Here is a 15,819-nt window from a genome sequence, read left to right on the forward strand (position 1 = left end):
ATTCCTCTACAGCCCACTTCACTTCCTTATGGGGTAAAACAAGTCAAACGGGCCAAGTTTCCGAGTCACTCGACTCAACCTGGAAGCTCTGTGCTGTCGGCCATGGCAGTCACTCGCCTCGTGCAGCCCCTGAGCACGTGAGACAGGCTGGTGCAACACTAGATGTGGAAATCACACAGAAGATTTCAAGACTCACAGTGAAAGAAGGATGTCAAGGAGCCCATTGGGTTTTAGGAAATTTTTGATTGTGTAGGTGGCTCGTATTATCTTTCTGACGCACAGCACAGTCCACGTGAAGGGCTCACGCTTTGTCTCAGCTTTCAGGTGATCCCAGAAAGGACTACTCAGAATTCTGAACCACACATAACAGCCACACACTCTAAATTCAACTATAATGCAAACACATTCAGTGTTCAAAACCAGAAATGCTATACGTGTTACAGCAGTGGATTAGCATAAGGAAAATGTAACTTGACTTCTGCTAAGCATCTGCTCAAACTCATGTCCATTGAGTTGGTGATGCCATTCAACCATCTCATCCTCTGTCATCCACTCTCTTCCTGCCTTCAATCTTTCCCAGCATCAGGGTCTTTTCCAATATGAAAATTCATATTAAAAAACTGGAAATAATTACCTCAAGCATTTTTTAAATGTAATAACAAAGTTGGCAAGGCTGTGTTTTATAAAATGAGCATCAATTCAATTTCAAGGTTTAAAAAGCTGTTTTAGAATCTACTGTATAAAGAAATGGAGAGAAGAATGATCTAGTTGAGATTGGCTTTGTGTTAAAAATTGCTGAGATTAATTGATGGGTCATGGGTATTTATTATACTACTCCATCCACTTTTGTGCATGTTTGAAATTTTCCATTGTAATACATTTAAAAACAGTTTATTTTCTGTTAGAACAGAATCTTCTCCAGCAACACAATTCGAAAGCATCAGTTCTTCAGGGCTCAGCCTTCTTTATGGTCCAATTCTCACACCCATCCGTGACTACTGGAAAAACCATAGCTTTGACTATATGGATCTTTGTCAGCAAAGTGATGTCTCTACTTTTCAATATGCTGTCTATGTTTGTCATAGCTTTCCAAGGAGCAAGCAGTTTTTAATCTCATGGCTGCAGTCACCGTCTGCAGTGATTTTTGAGCCCAAGGAAATAAAACCTGTCACAGCTTCCACAATAAGGCATCGGCATTCAAAGATTTTTAAAGCAAAACAAAAGTTGACTTTGAATTGGCTTAGTCATAAACAGCATCCTGATCTCAACAGCCTCTGAACAGCAGTTCTGAAAGTAAGGAAGAGCACCCCTGATCCGGAGCCACTGAGCTCTCTGCCTAAGCCGGGAAGGCGCCTCACCACAGGTCTCACAATGGGAGTCAGAACCACTGCCCCCTGGGAGCCCGTCTTTGAGGCTCTGCAGTCCAGGCCCAAGAACACAGGCATAGTGGGGACAGTACTAACATGTGAGGCTGGACCTGGGATCCCCACTCCATTTCCTGAATGGTCTGTATCGCCGTGTGGCCAACCTTTCCAGGAAACCTCTCTCAGGACTCGGTGATGTGAGCCTCCACCATCACCCTTTCCTGACGCACCTTCTGTCGCAGCGCAACTACGGTTCTCGTCCTGCCTAGGAGCAGCCATCCTACACATACACCGTGTCTGGACCAGCAGTTTGGCATGTGGGACTCCAGCGCCACGTCCGAGGCAAGCAGGCTCCACACCTGGGCACCATGCCTTCAGTTTCATGGGCCCTGGGCTGGCACCCTCAGGTTTGTCTGAGGGGCAGTTGGGAGGTCCACCTGTATCCCAAGCAGCTCCCAGACTGGCTGGTCAGAGCAACAAGCAGCCTCTTTGAACGTGGGGACGCCCTGGCTCCTGCCCACCGCCTATGGGCGACCACCTCTGGCCCTGCTCCCGAGGAGGTGGGTGCCCGGATCAGCAGATGGGGCCACACATGCACACACTCGGCGGCAGAGAAGGGAGCGGCGGAGAAAGGCAGCTCTGGCCCCTGCCCAAGCCGTGTCTCCTGCCCAGACGTCGCCTCCCCGTCAGCACAGGCACCCGCTGCAGCTCCTTGTTCTCCTCCAGTTGGGCCTCCATCTGGCACAGCCTATTCTCCATGCTGCCATGACTCTCTCCCGCCTGTCCGCCAAGAACAGCATCAGCTCCGCTCTCAACGACCCTGTCCTGACGGCACGCGGGCTGTGACCGCAGGGGCGGCAAGCAGACCATGCTCTGTGTGGACCACCGGCCCCAGGTTCGTGGGGGGCATGCCCGCATGCCTGCTCACGCAGCCTGTGCAGTTTTGTGTGTGACGCGTGGCTCACGGAGGGTGCTGGTGACCGGCTCGTGAGAGAAGACGTGCTCCCCTCTGCCCTGGGCGCCGCAACCGCCGCCACTGCGCCCCCTCCTCGGACTGCATGTGGCAAGCCAGCGCAGGCAGCAGGCAGCGCCAAGTGCAGGACGCGCGAGGCACACATTCTACCTTCCTAAGCTGGGAAGGAAGTTTGAACCGTTTAGCCTCCTTAGTGGCAGAGCTTCTGGAAGACAAAAGGTCGGACTACGAGGCCAACCGGGGAAGGACAGCAGAGATGCCAGCGGGGAGGAGAAACCAAGCCTGGAGAAGATCACAGGCAGAAGGGCGCCCCCTGGCGGTTGTTAGTGACCCTGCTCTGGGAGGGTCTGCGAGCACCCGACACCGCCCACCACCCACCAACGGATGGACGGCCCCTCAGCTGCTCACTGAGCTCCGGGCAACGCTCCCAACAGCCACGCCAGCACAACCCCGCCTGACTCTTCATCACCAGCCAGTGCCCACCGGCAGTGCGGGGCAACACTTTCCCACCAGAAGGACAAGGTGGCTGACTGGCTGGCTGGCTGGCAGTGGGGACGATTCCCGTAGCAGCACCACATCCCTGGAATGTTTTTCATAAATCATGACCCCCACAGACACGACCGCCAGAAACATCATGATTCCACATTTCTTCGGGCCTGAAGATCTGAGGGTGAGCAAACATCACTCGACTTGTCTGACTGTATCACTGTCACACATCCCTTCAAGGAGCGGAACCTCAGAAAACTCGAGAAGATGGCCAGGCAAGCTGCCTCAGCAGAGCCCACACAGCATGCTCCCATCTCTCTGAGAGAACGGGCTCCACAGATGTCACCAGACTCGTCTGAGGGAATCAGAAGGAAATTTCAGCATTCAACAGGCAGGTGGAGGCGGGGATGAACTGGGAGACTGGGGTTGACATATATACAGTACTGATACTACACATAAAGTCAATGAGTAAGGACCTAGTGTACAGCACAGGGAAGTCTACTCAGTGCTCTGTGGTGAAGTAAATGGGCAGGAAATCTAAAAGAGAGGCAGATAGATAGACAGATAGATAGATAGATGATTGATTCACTTTGCTGTACAGCAGAAATTGACATAGCAGTGTAAAGCCACTATACACCAATTAATGAATGAATGGATGAATGAATTTTTACAAAAGGAGCACAATGGGCCCCCTAGAACTTGTGGAAAGGAGGAGTCCACACCCAGGGTGCGGCACAGCGCCAGGGCTGCCCTCATGTCGGTCCACTGCCAACGGACTGCCTGGACCAGGCCTCTTCTACCCCAGAGACCTCAACGCAGAGGTGAGGAGGCAGCCAGTTGTGGTCTCTCCAGTGCTCTGCTCTTACTCACGCAGCCATCCCAAGGCTGAGATCACCGGGAGAAGAAGGGACCCACAGTCCACCTCAGGCAGACAGGACCGCCATCACTCACTTCGCGGATGTCCCACTGCAGTTTCGTGTTCATGTCCTTGGACTTGAGGAGGTTCTTCCTGGCCGTGTCCAGGTCTTCCTCCAGATCTGTAACGTGGAAAGAGAGGGCTGCCAGGCACTCCTTCAACTGGCTCTCCTCCTGTGACTGCTTTTCTATGACTTCCTGAGTGCGATCTCCTTAGTCAGGTCTTACTCGTGGCTTAGAGAGCCGTAGGAGGGTCTCTAAGGGGGAAAGGAAGCCTTAGCCTTGTTTTGACAGGGAAGGAACACAGCACTTCCAGGCAATCGGTGAGGTCAAAACAAGGCACTAAGTGTACAAATCCAGGATGGATGGGTGGCTGGTACCTTCTCGTCCAGGGCCTTGTGGTGCTCAAACAGCAATTTCAGTGCCCTGAGCACCTCCACCTCACTGGTCATGTTAGCTGGGGACTGTGCCTGCCACTTGCCCACTGTAATCCAGAGGGATGGAACGTACCGGGAAACCAGTAACCCCAGGTGTTCCAACAGCAGCTGCAGGGCAGGGCCAAAGGGGCACTTTCAACCTCATGCTTGACTTCAGGGCCGATAACTCCTTTCAGCCTCACGCTACAGCTGGAAACATGCTAAGGCACGTTGGAATCCTGCCAGTTCAGTCTAAAGTTAAGAGTGGACTTCCCCAGGGGCCCAGTAGTTAAGACTCCACCCTTCTGCAGGGGTCATGGGTTTTAATCCCTGATTGGGGAACTAAGATCCCACACAAAGTGTAGCGTGGACAAAAATGTAAGTTGAGAACTCCCCTCTCAAAGGTACTAAAATTACATTAGCTCTCATCATAAATTTGGAGTAAGGTATGAGAACCCCGAACTGATCCACCCTGGTCTGCTCAGTGGGAAGATGTGAAAAATGACTTGAAAATCAGACAGAGTTTAAAGACAGCAACACGGAGGCTAGCGGTGACCCACGTGGGGCAAATGTCAACACATGAGAATCCCCCTACTGACCCTGGTGTTGCTTCTTTCTGCTTTCAGTTCAGCAATTTCCTCTTCTCTTTTAAGAAGCTGCTCCCTGCATATTTTGAGTTCTACACTAGGAGTTGGAAACTCCTAGAAAACAGTTAAAGGAGAAACTAAATGCAAATATAAATTAAAAAGAGAGAGAGACTGTGAAGACTGACCCTGTCAAGTCTCTCCAGGCTTCACACAAAGGATCTCCTTGCCCTTCCAGAGAAGAGGGGGTCCACTGACCCCAAGACCACATAGACCACCACAACTCAGACTGGCCTTTGGCCTCCACCTCGACCTGGCAGGCACGTGGCAGGGGAGAACCCAGAATCCAAGCCTGCCTTCTCAAGTCCCAGGGACGTCTGAGAAGCTTTCCAAAACATAAACCTAACAACAAAGTGGATAAAGAGATTCTTAAATGACACACAGACCAATGACCTAGAGCCACTGGGGAGAGTGAAGAATAAAGGGAAGGTCTACAAGGCCACCAAGATTTGGAGTGTTCCTCTGGGACAAAGGTGGATGGCACCCCAAGGCCATCTGTTAGCCTGACTCCACTGAAGCCACCCAGTCATTCAGTCAACTGGTTAAAATGTTAAATTTATGTTATATGTATTTTACCACAATTTACATGCATGCAGGGCCGTCCACGTGGTGAACTTGCTCAAGCTGAACCACACGGAGTCTTTTGTTCTTCTATTTTTCTTTGCAGAAATAGAAAGATCTTGGACTACATATCCCCTACTACATACTGAGTGTCCAGCACCCAGAACAGTGCCCAGCACTTGTAAGAGGCATGTAGTAGACATGTGAAGCTATGAGGGTGTATGTCATACACGTAAGCAGTAGGTACCCGTCATTAAAATACTGGACACATTGGTCCGTGGTTTGTAAGATGGGAGACATTAACGGGCTTAGCCTTTCTGCTTCAAGGACTGACTCTCTAGCTCGATCCTCATGCCCCAGAGACTCTTCCAGCCAGTGTATTCTTTCCTTGGAAGAAGGGAGACGTTAAGGGGCTTAGCCTTTCTGCTTCAAGGACTGACTTGATAGCTCAGTCCACATGCCCCCGTGACTCCTCCAGCCAGTGTTTCCCTTCTTGTGGGGCCCCCGCCCATCCTCTATGCAGCACCTGCACAACCTCTTACAAGGTAAACTGCTGGGGTCGATCCTGCCCACTAAGGCCAAAATGCCCTGGCCAGCAGGGCCCACAACTATGCTAACAAAATGAAACACAACCCCAACGCTTCACTGGGTGAGGGCCAATCCGACGGGCGTAGTCCCTGGCTGCTCTCACCTTGTTGAAGTCTTTTAATGGACTGGAACCTGGTGGTCTAGAGTCGATGATGAGAAGGTAAAGGAGAGAAAAAGGCTGATATTCCTTGATTTATGCAGAAAGCCAATAAAGCCCCCGACATGGGACTTGCTCTGTTCACGGAGGCCTCAGGTGCCCTCTCGATGGAGTGAAGACGGAGAGCACCTTCTCGAGAGGGTCTTAGAAGCCCGGGTAGGAAAGTGAACTCAGAGAGCCTCTGCGCTCCAAGAGATCACCCTGAAAGAGAGAGAGAGAGAGAGAGAAAGAGAAATTCATGGGGACCAGAGCTCTGATGGAGCAAAGGTGTTTTAATCAACATGGTGTGGAAATATATACTGTCTTACAAGGTAGTTATTCTCAGCAAAGATAAAGATTAAAATTCCAGACTTACAAAACATAGGTGATCCATATTAAAGGGAAAGAGAGTTGTATACGATCACTTTTACCGTATGGTTCACAGGAAGGAAGAGGGTACTTATCACTGTATAGAAAAACTAATGAAGGAAATGCCTGGATTCTTCAGCCCGTGGGAGAGGCTTGCCTCTCCTCTTCAGGAATTAATAAGGAGCAGAGAATTCCTGACAGATCCAAAACAGCACACAGGAAGCCTCTTGTTAAATGCTTCCTGACAATTCCCTCTATTTTATTATATTTGTAAAAAAAAGGTCTTGACCAAATGAATTTGGTTAGTATTAACCAACCTTATAGAAAGGTGACGGTAAACAACAAATAAAATTATCAAGACAATCACCAAAGCTACAGTTCCAGACCCGATACTGTGGGTAATACTTTGAAACCATCCTCGTGGGTCTAGCCCAGGTAATTTGTTCAGCTAAAGTTTCCAAATTAGGGGAAGAGGGCAGATTTTTAGAAAAAAGTTTTAAAGATTTTCTTTTATAGTAATTGTACATTCAGAGAGGCATTATCACGTATATTTATTAAATGAAATTTGATTTGTTCCCAGTTGTAGGCACTGTGATTGACGTGAACAGGAATAACACAAAAAGCTTAAAGAAATAGAGGTGTTAATACAAGTATATAGTTTGCAATTAATACAAGTTACAGAATGTAAAAGTCTTATTAAATTGTAAATTTTCTATGGCTATAACAAAAGGAAGTGGGACACAGGCCTGTATAAAATATGACTGACTGTAGCGAAAGAAATAGTTATTGTGACGACCGGTCCCTATGAAATGTCCGGTCCAAGTTCCAAGTTGTTCTGTGCTCTGATGCTTGCAGCAAGTTTCCAAATGGCCCATTGTTCAGGCCCACTCTGTTTATGGAGGACGATCTTAGGAGGAGGTGGGGCTAATCCATGGTCAAGTCACTCAAGAAGTCGTTTGTCATAGTAATGTTCCATCATAGTGTCAGTGACCTTCCATATCACACACAGTGTTGTTAATATCATCTGAGCAGTCAGATAACCACATACCATGGGGTCCCCAAGCAACACTTGTATGATTAGCCACAAACATTGATTTTCTTGATTGGTTTGACATTTGTCCCAAGGAATGGGAGTATAAGTAAAGTTTTTATAAGTAAACCCTTTGCCCTTTGCATAAAGTTCTTTGTTCTTTCCCTAACTCTTTCCCGAAAGTTTCAGTAGTATAAACATGGTTTACAGACAACGAAAGGGCAGTAAATAATCCAAGCAGTGTCTGAAAGTCTTCTTTTGGAGGTAGGATGAAAGCCCAAATTTGTCAGCCCAAATTTGTCGGCTGACGTTTATGCACAATTTTGCTGGGCCCGTGCACAAGGGAAGGACTTCATAGCCTAAAGAAATATTAATAAGTTTTCTTTCCTGCCCAGGGTATGAAGGCCCTTTCATGTACTAGGGAGAAAGCATATGTATAGAGTCATTAGTTGAAATGATTGGTCCTCTCTCCGTCCATTCGACCACCTGCAATAGAGGGGGTTGGGTGTTAGTCTGAGCTTGAGCAGGGGGAGGTACAGGCCAAAAGACTGAGCATTGCCGGGAGAATGTACTCAGGACTCGGAGGCAACCCCTGTTGAGAGACCAAATTTTCAGCTTGATTAGTAGGGCTTTTATTTGTCTCCAAGTGAGGAGATCATCGGGGTGATGCCGTCGAAGGCGGTGCTTTCTGGAGATCTTTGGAGCAGACATGGCCCGTATTGGAATTTCTTCTTCCTGGGGTTCTTATTTCATCTCCATTTTGAATGCCGGGGGCCCCCTTGGGTTGAATCTTAAGAAGAGGTTAAAAAATTTAAAACAAATAAAGCTGTAGTAACAATAGTTATAGGTTTAGAAAATATGTTAGAAGCTAGTAAAGTCTGCTTTAGATAAGGAAGACAGTAGTGTACCTGTGTATTCCCCTTTTTAATTTTTTTATTTGTAACTTTAGTGTGTGATGTGTTTATTTTGACTATGTCTTGTGTCTGTGGATTATAAGGAATACCTGTAATATGTATTTATTGATAGGTATTACAATTTTATGAGGATCGGAGCCAATTAGAGTTTTAGTCCTAATTCTTCCATTGATAACGATTAGAGCAATTAAATCAAGGTTGGGTGTAAGTGACTTTATTTCCATAAAACGGATATAGATCCATTTTACTGGGTCTTCTTGTTGGGCAATAAGTCCTGTGGGAGAATGAGAGGGGAGTATAAACAATTCTAGAGGTAAATCTATTTTGATGCGAGTAAGAAATTGTTTTTGTAATTTATTTTGCACCAAACAGAGTTCTTCTCGTGCCTCTTGAGAAAGTGAACAAGGGCTATTTAAATCAGGATCTCCTTTTAAAGTACTAAATAGACTATTCAGTTGATAATTAGCAATGCCTAAAGAAGGTCTAATCCAATTAATATCCCCTAAGAGCTTTTGAAAATCATTTACGGTTGATAATTTATCAGCACGGATCTGAGTTAGTTGGGGAGTAATGCGTTGCCTATTAACAACGAACCCCAAGTAATAGTATGGTGTAGAGGTTTGAATTTTTTTCAGGGGCAATGATTCATCTAGAGTTTTTAAAGCATAGTTGAGCTATATCAAACATGTGTTCAGTGTTTAAGATAGATGGAGCCAAAAACAATATATCATCCATATACTGAATAACAAGAAAGTTAGGAAATTGCTTTCTCACAGGCTCAAGGGTTTTGGCTACGTAGTACTGACACATGGTGGGAGAATTCATCATCTCTTGTGGCAGTACAGTCTATTGGTACCGTTTATGAGGTCTAATATGATTAGGATAAGAGAGAGAGAAAGCGAATCTCTATTGGTCTAAAGGGTGTAAAGGTTTATTAAAAAAGCAATCTTGTCCTGGTTGCAATGCACCCAAAGGTTTCACAGATGCACTAACTTTTCTAAGGTCTGTTAGGAGACGCCATTTGTTAGGATTTTTTTTTTTTTTATTACAAAGATAGCAGAGTTCCAAGGAGAACAAGACTCTTCAATATGTTTTAATTCTAGTTGTGCATCTGTAAGTTCCTTAGCTGCCTGTAATTTCTCTTTCGTGAGGGGCCACTGCTCTGTCCAAATAGGCTCGTCATTCTTCCAAGTTATTTTAATAATTGTATTGTTTGTTAAATGAGGAGGGGCCCCCAGGGAAAATGTGGAATGTATATCTGAGTATGTCATATCTTATATCTTTTTATTAAAAGCATATATCTCACTTTTCCTTAGCAACTATGAAGTGTCTTGTACATTAGCATTTTATAGATTGGTGAATATATTTATTACATATAAATATATATTTATATTTATATATATCAATATATTATACATTATAAAATATATTTATTAATAGTTTAAAATCTCTTTAGTCTTTCTGTAAGAAAAACTTTTTGTAAGAGGAATTTAATGTTTAGTAATTAATGTTTTAAAATCTTATTTTATTTGGAAATGACCTAGCTATTTTAATAAACTTTTATTATTTAGTTTAGTAGAACTCTAGAAATTTAAGTTATTCCAATCCTAAGAGACTATTTTAGATTATTATAACAGATTATAATAATAGATTATTCTACTAAAAATATAATAACTTTTAATAGTTTATCCAAAAGTTTTTATCTCATATATATATATATATATATATATATATATATATATATATATATATATAAAGAGTTACCTTTTTGACAAATTTAGTTTACCTTAAACCTAGGCATAATAAAAGTATTATATAATGTTGATGATTTAAGACATGTCTTAATTAGATTAGCAAACAATTATATTTAAATTATACTCATATGTAAATAATTATATATATTTAATATTTTTCAGTTCATGTGAATTTGAATTTAAATAGAGCTCATTAACTTCATAGTATCTAAAACCAAAGCTGGTATATCGATGGCAGCACTGCCAGATGTTGAGGGTTTCAGGTAAAAGATGGAATTTGTCTCAGGTTTTTGCTGAAGGGGACCTGGGGGGTCCCTGCTTGCAGTTTTCTGGAATAGGTTTCCTTTCAATGTCAGATTTAGACTTACAATCTTTTGCCCAATGCATTCCTCTACTGTAGCGAGGGCAGATTTTTGGAGGTCTTTTATCTTTATATATTTTTCTTTTTTTTTTTTAAGCTTTCTTAGGGCTGTCCCTTTTCAAATGGTTCTTATTTCCACATGTAAAGCATCCTTTATTTCCCTTTCTTAAGGCAGCAGCTATTGTTTCAGCTACCATTTGCATCTTTTGAGTTTCTAATCCTAGATTGCGACAAGCCTTCAAATAATCAATAGTCCCTTTCTCACGAATTGGAGCCATAGCTTTTTGACATCCCTGATTTGCATTATCACATAATGCAGGTAATTTGCAAGTAATTAAAGGTGTTTTAATCAACATGGTGTGGGCATATATACTGTCTTACAAGGTAGTTATTCTCAGCAAAGATAAAGATTAAAATTCCAGACTTACAAAACATAGGCAATCCATATTAAAGAGAGAGAGAGAGTTGTAAAGCAAATAATTTCTCTAGGTGCCTTTTGGCTTCTCCAAATACACTACGGGAAATAGCAGTTTCTAATCTAGCTAAAAAATCAGCATGCATTTCGTTAGATCCCTGAACTTTAAATAAGTGATGAATTAAAGTAGAAAAGTGATGGGGCTTTCCAGCCTTTTTACCCATGTCTTAGTACTTACCGGCCTCAATAGGCCCTGGGGTCACTCCGTCCAAGAATCTGCCTACGTGCACCAAGTCCCTGTTCTGGGTGCCACTTGTTGAGGTCCTTTAATGGACCGGAACTTGGTGGTCCGGAGTTGACGATAAGAAGGTAAGGGACAGAAAGAGGCTGATATTCCTTGGCTTATGCAGAAAGCCAATAAAGCCCCCGACACAGGGCTTGCTCTGTTCACAGAGGCCTCAGGTGCCCTCTCAATGGAGTGAACATGCAAAGTGCCTTCTCGAGAGGGTCTTAGAAGCCCAGGCAGGAAAGTGAATTCAGAGAGCCTCTGCAGAGCTCCAAGGGATCAGCCTGAAAAAGAGATAGAGAGAGAGAGAGAGAAAGACACGGGGACCAGAGCTCTGATGGAACAAAGGTGTTTTAATCAACATGGTGTGGAAATATATACTGTCTTACAAGGTAGTTATTCTCAGCAAAGATAAAGATTAAAATTCCAGACTTACAAAACATAGGCGAACCATATCAAAGAGAGAGAGAGTTGTAAACAGTCACTTTTACCGTATGGTTCACAAGAAGGAAGAGGGTACTTATCACTGTATAGAAAAATTAATGAAGGAAATGCCTGGATTCTTCGGCCAGCAGGAGAGGCTTGCCTCTCCTCTTAATTCCTGAGTATTCAGGAATTAATAAGGAGCAGAGAATTCCTGACAGATCCAAAACAGCACACAGGAAGCCTCCTGTTAAATGCATCCTGACATCACCTCAGGCCACTCTCCTTACAGGACTTGGGCCGAGGCCAAGTTCTTCCTTGTCTTGGCCTTTGCCTTGGGGTTGCAGCACTGAAAAAGCGCCCACAGGCGGGCCCTTCTGCAACCCATCCTCGCGGATGGGGGCAGCCCCCCACTCGGGGGCAACTGCTGTTTCACGGTAGGATACCTCCGCTCCTGAGCTATAACCACCAATCTCACACTACAACCACTGCTATTCACACTATGACCACCGCTCTCACACACACCACTCCCACACTATGACCACTGCTCTCACACTATGACCAATAGCACCACTGTCTCAAGGAGAAATGGCACGAAGGCTCTGCCTCCAGCACGTCTCCCAGGAGCCCAGAACCGGAACCCACTCAGTCACAAGGGGCTCTGTCGTAACAGGGGGCTGGGCTCAGGCCCACCGTCAAGGGTACAGAGAGGGGGGACGGGCTGCCAAAAAGATGACAGGTGAGTGTGGGGTGCGGGAGAAGGAAGGCCGTGCCCATGGCTCAGGCCCCCTGTCAAACATGACCCTGCAAGGTACTGGGTCACAGTCGAACCAACCAGTATAAACTCCTTCAGAAACCACCACCCCTGGGAATGAGCACGTCTTCTAAGTGGGCTTCTGCACCCCTTTAAGCCCCAAACAAGCCTCCAGTGAGGCTACTGAAAGGGCACCCATGAACTCAAGGGCGTCCCCAGAATCCACCCGGCTGAGGAGGACTCACCACGCTAGCTGCCCCTCACTCTCACCCTGAGCTCAGTCCTCCCTGACTGACTCCCTCACTCAAGCTCAGCAAGGGCTTGACCAACCTCGCTCCAGGTACTTAAAATGAACCCACAGTGGGTACAGGGGTTCATTCAACCTGCTGTGAACTCACCCTTTTAACTTCAACCCTGGGCTGTCAGATGACTCTGCTCCGTGGGGGCTGCAAGGTGGAGGTTCAGGGATGTCCCTGCCTCGAGCCGTGACAGCCAGTGCCTCGCAGACGCCACCAGGTGCTGCCCCACCCTCCGCCCCCGAGTCTCCCACCCCTCTCCTGGCCCCACTCCCACCCTTGCGGCTCTCCACTTGCCAGGGCACAGGCCACTTGCTCCTGGCTCAGCCTGGACCTCTGCTGTCACTTGAGGGCCTCAGTCCCCAGGGTGCTTGGGGTCCTATATCCACCCATCTCACCAATTACACACTCTGGGAGAGACAGAGTACAGTTTGGGGTCCTGCCCACAGTTCACCCTGAACACGTTCTCTTTTTTTGGCTTTATCTACTGGAGTTCTCTGAGATGTGTTTTTAAAACCTCAACTGTTGCTTTCAAAAAGACTGTAAAATCACTGTGCTCAACTTTAAGAATAAAATCTTCATTTTCCACCTTAAAGTAAAACTGGAGGGAAAACTAAAAGCAGTCATTTTTTCAAACTGAAAAAGAAAACCCACATGTGACCATGTCACAGAATACAGGTCACGTAACCCCTCCCTCCTCAGCCTTGGCCTCCACCACCAGCAGCCCGTCGTCGCAAGGCCTGCCCTGGGCCGGCAGGGGCAAGGGAAGAGGGGAGACCGGCTCCTCTGTCTCCAGGCCACGTCGGCTGCTTGCTCCACCTCCTTCCCAAGTTCACGTGGCACTGAAACAGCCTGGGCAAGCTGGGGATTCTGACCAAAAACACAACCATGGGTACTAAGCAAGGACACCTGGTTCTTGTTTTCCCCAGTATCAAAGTTGATCAATACAAGTACTGTGACTGTTGCATGTGGCTTCAGATGACAGACTACACCCAGGGTGTCCCCACATCCAGTGACAGATGCAAGCAGCTTGTAGGTCAGCCTACCGAGAACTAGAAAAGCTAAATACAGTTTAAAAAGAGGTCCTTAGGCAGCCACAATCCAAGATTTCAAACAAAAGGGAAGCCCAGTGAGGGAACTGAAGACTGAGAGGCCCGCTCCTTCCCTTGGGCCATCTGAACAAAGCCGACTCTGCGAAGAAAAGGCAGGGAAAAAGTCAAGCAGAGGGGACTGGATAACACAGCTCTGGATGGTTCCTTGGGCTGGGAAGACAAAAATTTGTGTGCAGGCCTAGAGAATCAGTTCGGATATCAGAAAATGTACCCAACACTCTGCCCGAACTGGTTGAGCACTATCTGTCACCTCGTGGTGCTCAGGAGACAGATGGTGGGCTTCAGGACGTGCTGAGAAGAGGGCGGCCCTGGAAGGCAGCCCAGGCTTCCAGATGGAGACGCTGGAAAGCTCCTCCCTGGGCTCGGGGGGAAAGGTGGGTGAAGGCTGCTGAAACTGAGCTTACAAGGAACCCCCAGCCTCAAGTCCCTCAGGCCCTGAGTGAACAGACAGCTCTGTCCCCACTGGAGGTCTGTGTCAGAGGAGACTCTGGAGAAGACAGCATCACTCAGAACCTCTAGGGTTTTCCAAACATAATGTCCAACATGCAATCAAAAAAGCAAAAGAGGGTGTAACAACAAACAGGACCAAGAGAAAAAAAAAAAAAACTGAACCAGATCCAGAGGTATCAGATGTATATCAGCATATCAGAGGTATGCTAGAGGTATTAGATGCAAATGTCACCTGTTGAAAAATATACTTGACGAAAGGAAAACTTTCTGAGAATCGAAACTGACTCTCGAACTTTACAATAACAGTGACTGAATTTAAGAACTCAGTCTCTGGCCTTAACATCAAATTGGACATAGCTGAAGAGATGATCAGTGAACTGAAGGATGGGTCAGGTAAAAATATATATAAGAGAGAAAAAAAGGATAGAATATATTGAAGGAGCCCCATGTTAAACTACGTTGTTAAAAAGTATAAATGGGGACCCTCATGGTGGAGAAAAGAGAAAGGGGAATAAGAAATGCCTCCAGGGGTTGAAACGAAAGAGCCTCTTGATAAAGTGAAAGAGGAGAGTAAAAAAGCTGGCAAAACTCAACATTCCAAAAAATGAAGATCATGGCATCCGGCCCCAGCACTACATGGCAAATAAATGGGGCAACAATGGAAACAGTGACAGACTTTATTTTTGGGGCTCCATAATTACTGTAGACAGTGAAATTAGAAGATGCTTGCTCCTTGGAAGGAAAGCTATGCCAAACCTAGACAGCATATTAAAAAGCAGAGACATTATTTTGCCGACAAAGGTCATTTAGTCAAAGCTATGGTTTTTCCAGTAGTCATGTATGGATGTGAGAGTTGCCCCATGAAGAAGGCTGAACGCCAAAGAATCGATGCTTCTGAACTGGGGAGTTGGAGAAGACTCTTGAGAGACCTGTGGACTGCCAGGAGATCCAACAAGTCACTCCTAAAGCAAATCAGACCTGAACATTCACTGCAAAGAGTGATGCCGAAGCTCCAATATTTTGGCCACCTGATGCGAAGGACTGACTCATTGGAAAAGAACCTGATGCTGGGGAAGACTGAAGGCAGGAGGAGAAGGGGACGACAGAGGATGAGATGGTTGGATGGCATCAATGACTCGATGGTCATGAGCCTGAGCGAGCTCGGGGAGTTGGTGATGGACAGAGAAGCCTGGCGTGCTGCAGTCCATGGGGTCGCAACGGGGCAGATACTGAGCGACTGAACTGGCTGACAGGGACAGTGGCAAGAGTTGGTTCAAGAATCAGACCACTGACTCAAAAATGAAACCACACATTGGTTTCAGCAGCTCTGCAGGTGCCTAAGGCAAGAACAGCATGTTCAAGCGCTCAGAGGAAAAAGGTGTGGCTTTTAGTGGCACAGCAACACTGAGAGCTGACTTTCCAAGAACAAGGAAGTCAGAAGATAATGGACTGGCATCTGTAAAATGCTGAAAAACAAATAACCACCAACCTGGAATTCTATACTCAACAAAAATACTCTTCGAATGTGAAAGCAAAATAGAGACTTTGAGGGCAAATGGAAATGAGACAATT

At 45.9% G+C, this 15,819-nt stretch overlaps 1 long non-coding RNA gene across 1 annotated transcript; it reads right to left on the reverse strand.

Moving 5' to 3' along the window:
• Positions 1–805: 805 nt before the first annotated feature.
• Positions 806–9,926, reverse strand: LOC133244052 (uncharacterized). Its single transcript, XR_009735272.1, has 2 exons — positions 6,051–9,926; positions 806–3,860 (listed from the first exon to the last, which is right to left on the reverse strand). It is a non-coding gene; the product is annotated as an uncharacterized LOC133244052 (long non-coding RNA).
• Between the last annotated feature and the right edge of the window lie 5,893 nt (positions 9,927–15,819).

This window comes from Bos javanicus, unplaced genomic scaffold (assembly GCF_032452875.1).
Source record: "Bos javanicus breed banteng unplaced genomic scaffold, ARS-OSU_banteng_1.0 tig00004394_1, whole genome shotgun sequence".
Taxonomy (NCBI): Eukaryota; Metazoa; Chordata; class Mammalia; order Artiodactyla; family Bovidae; genus Bos; species Bos javanicus.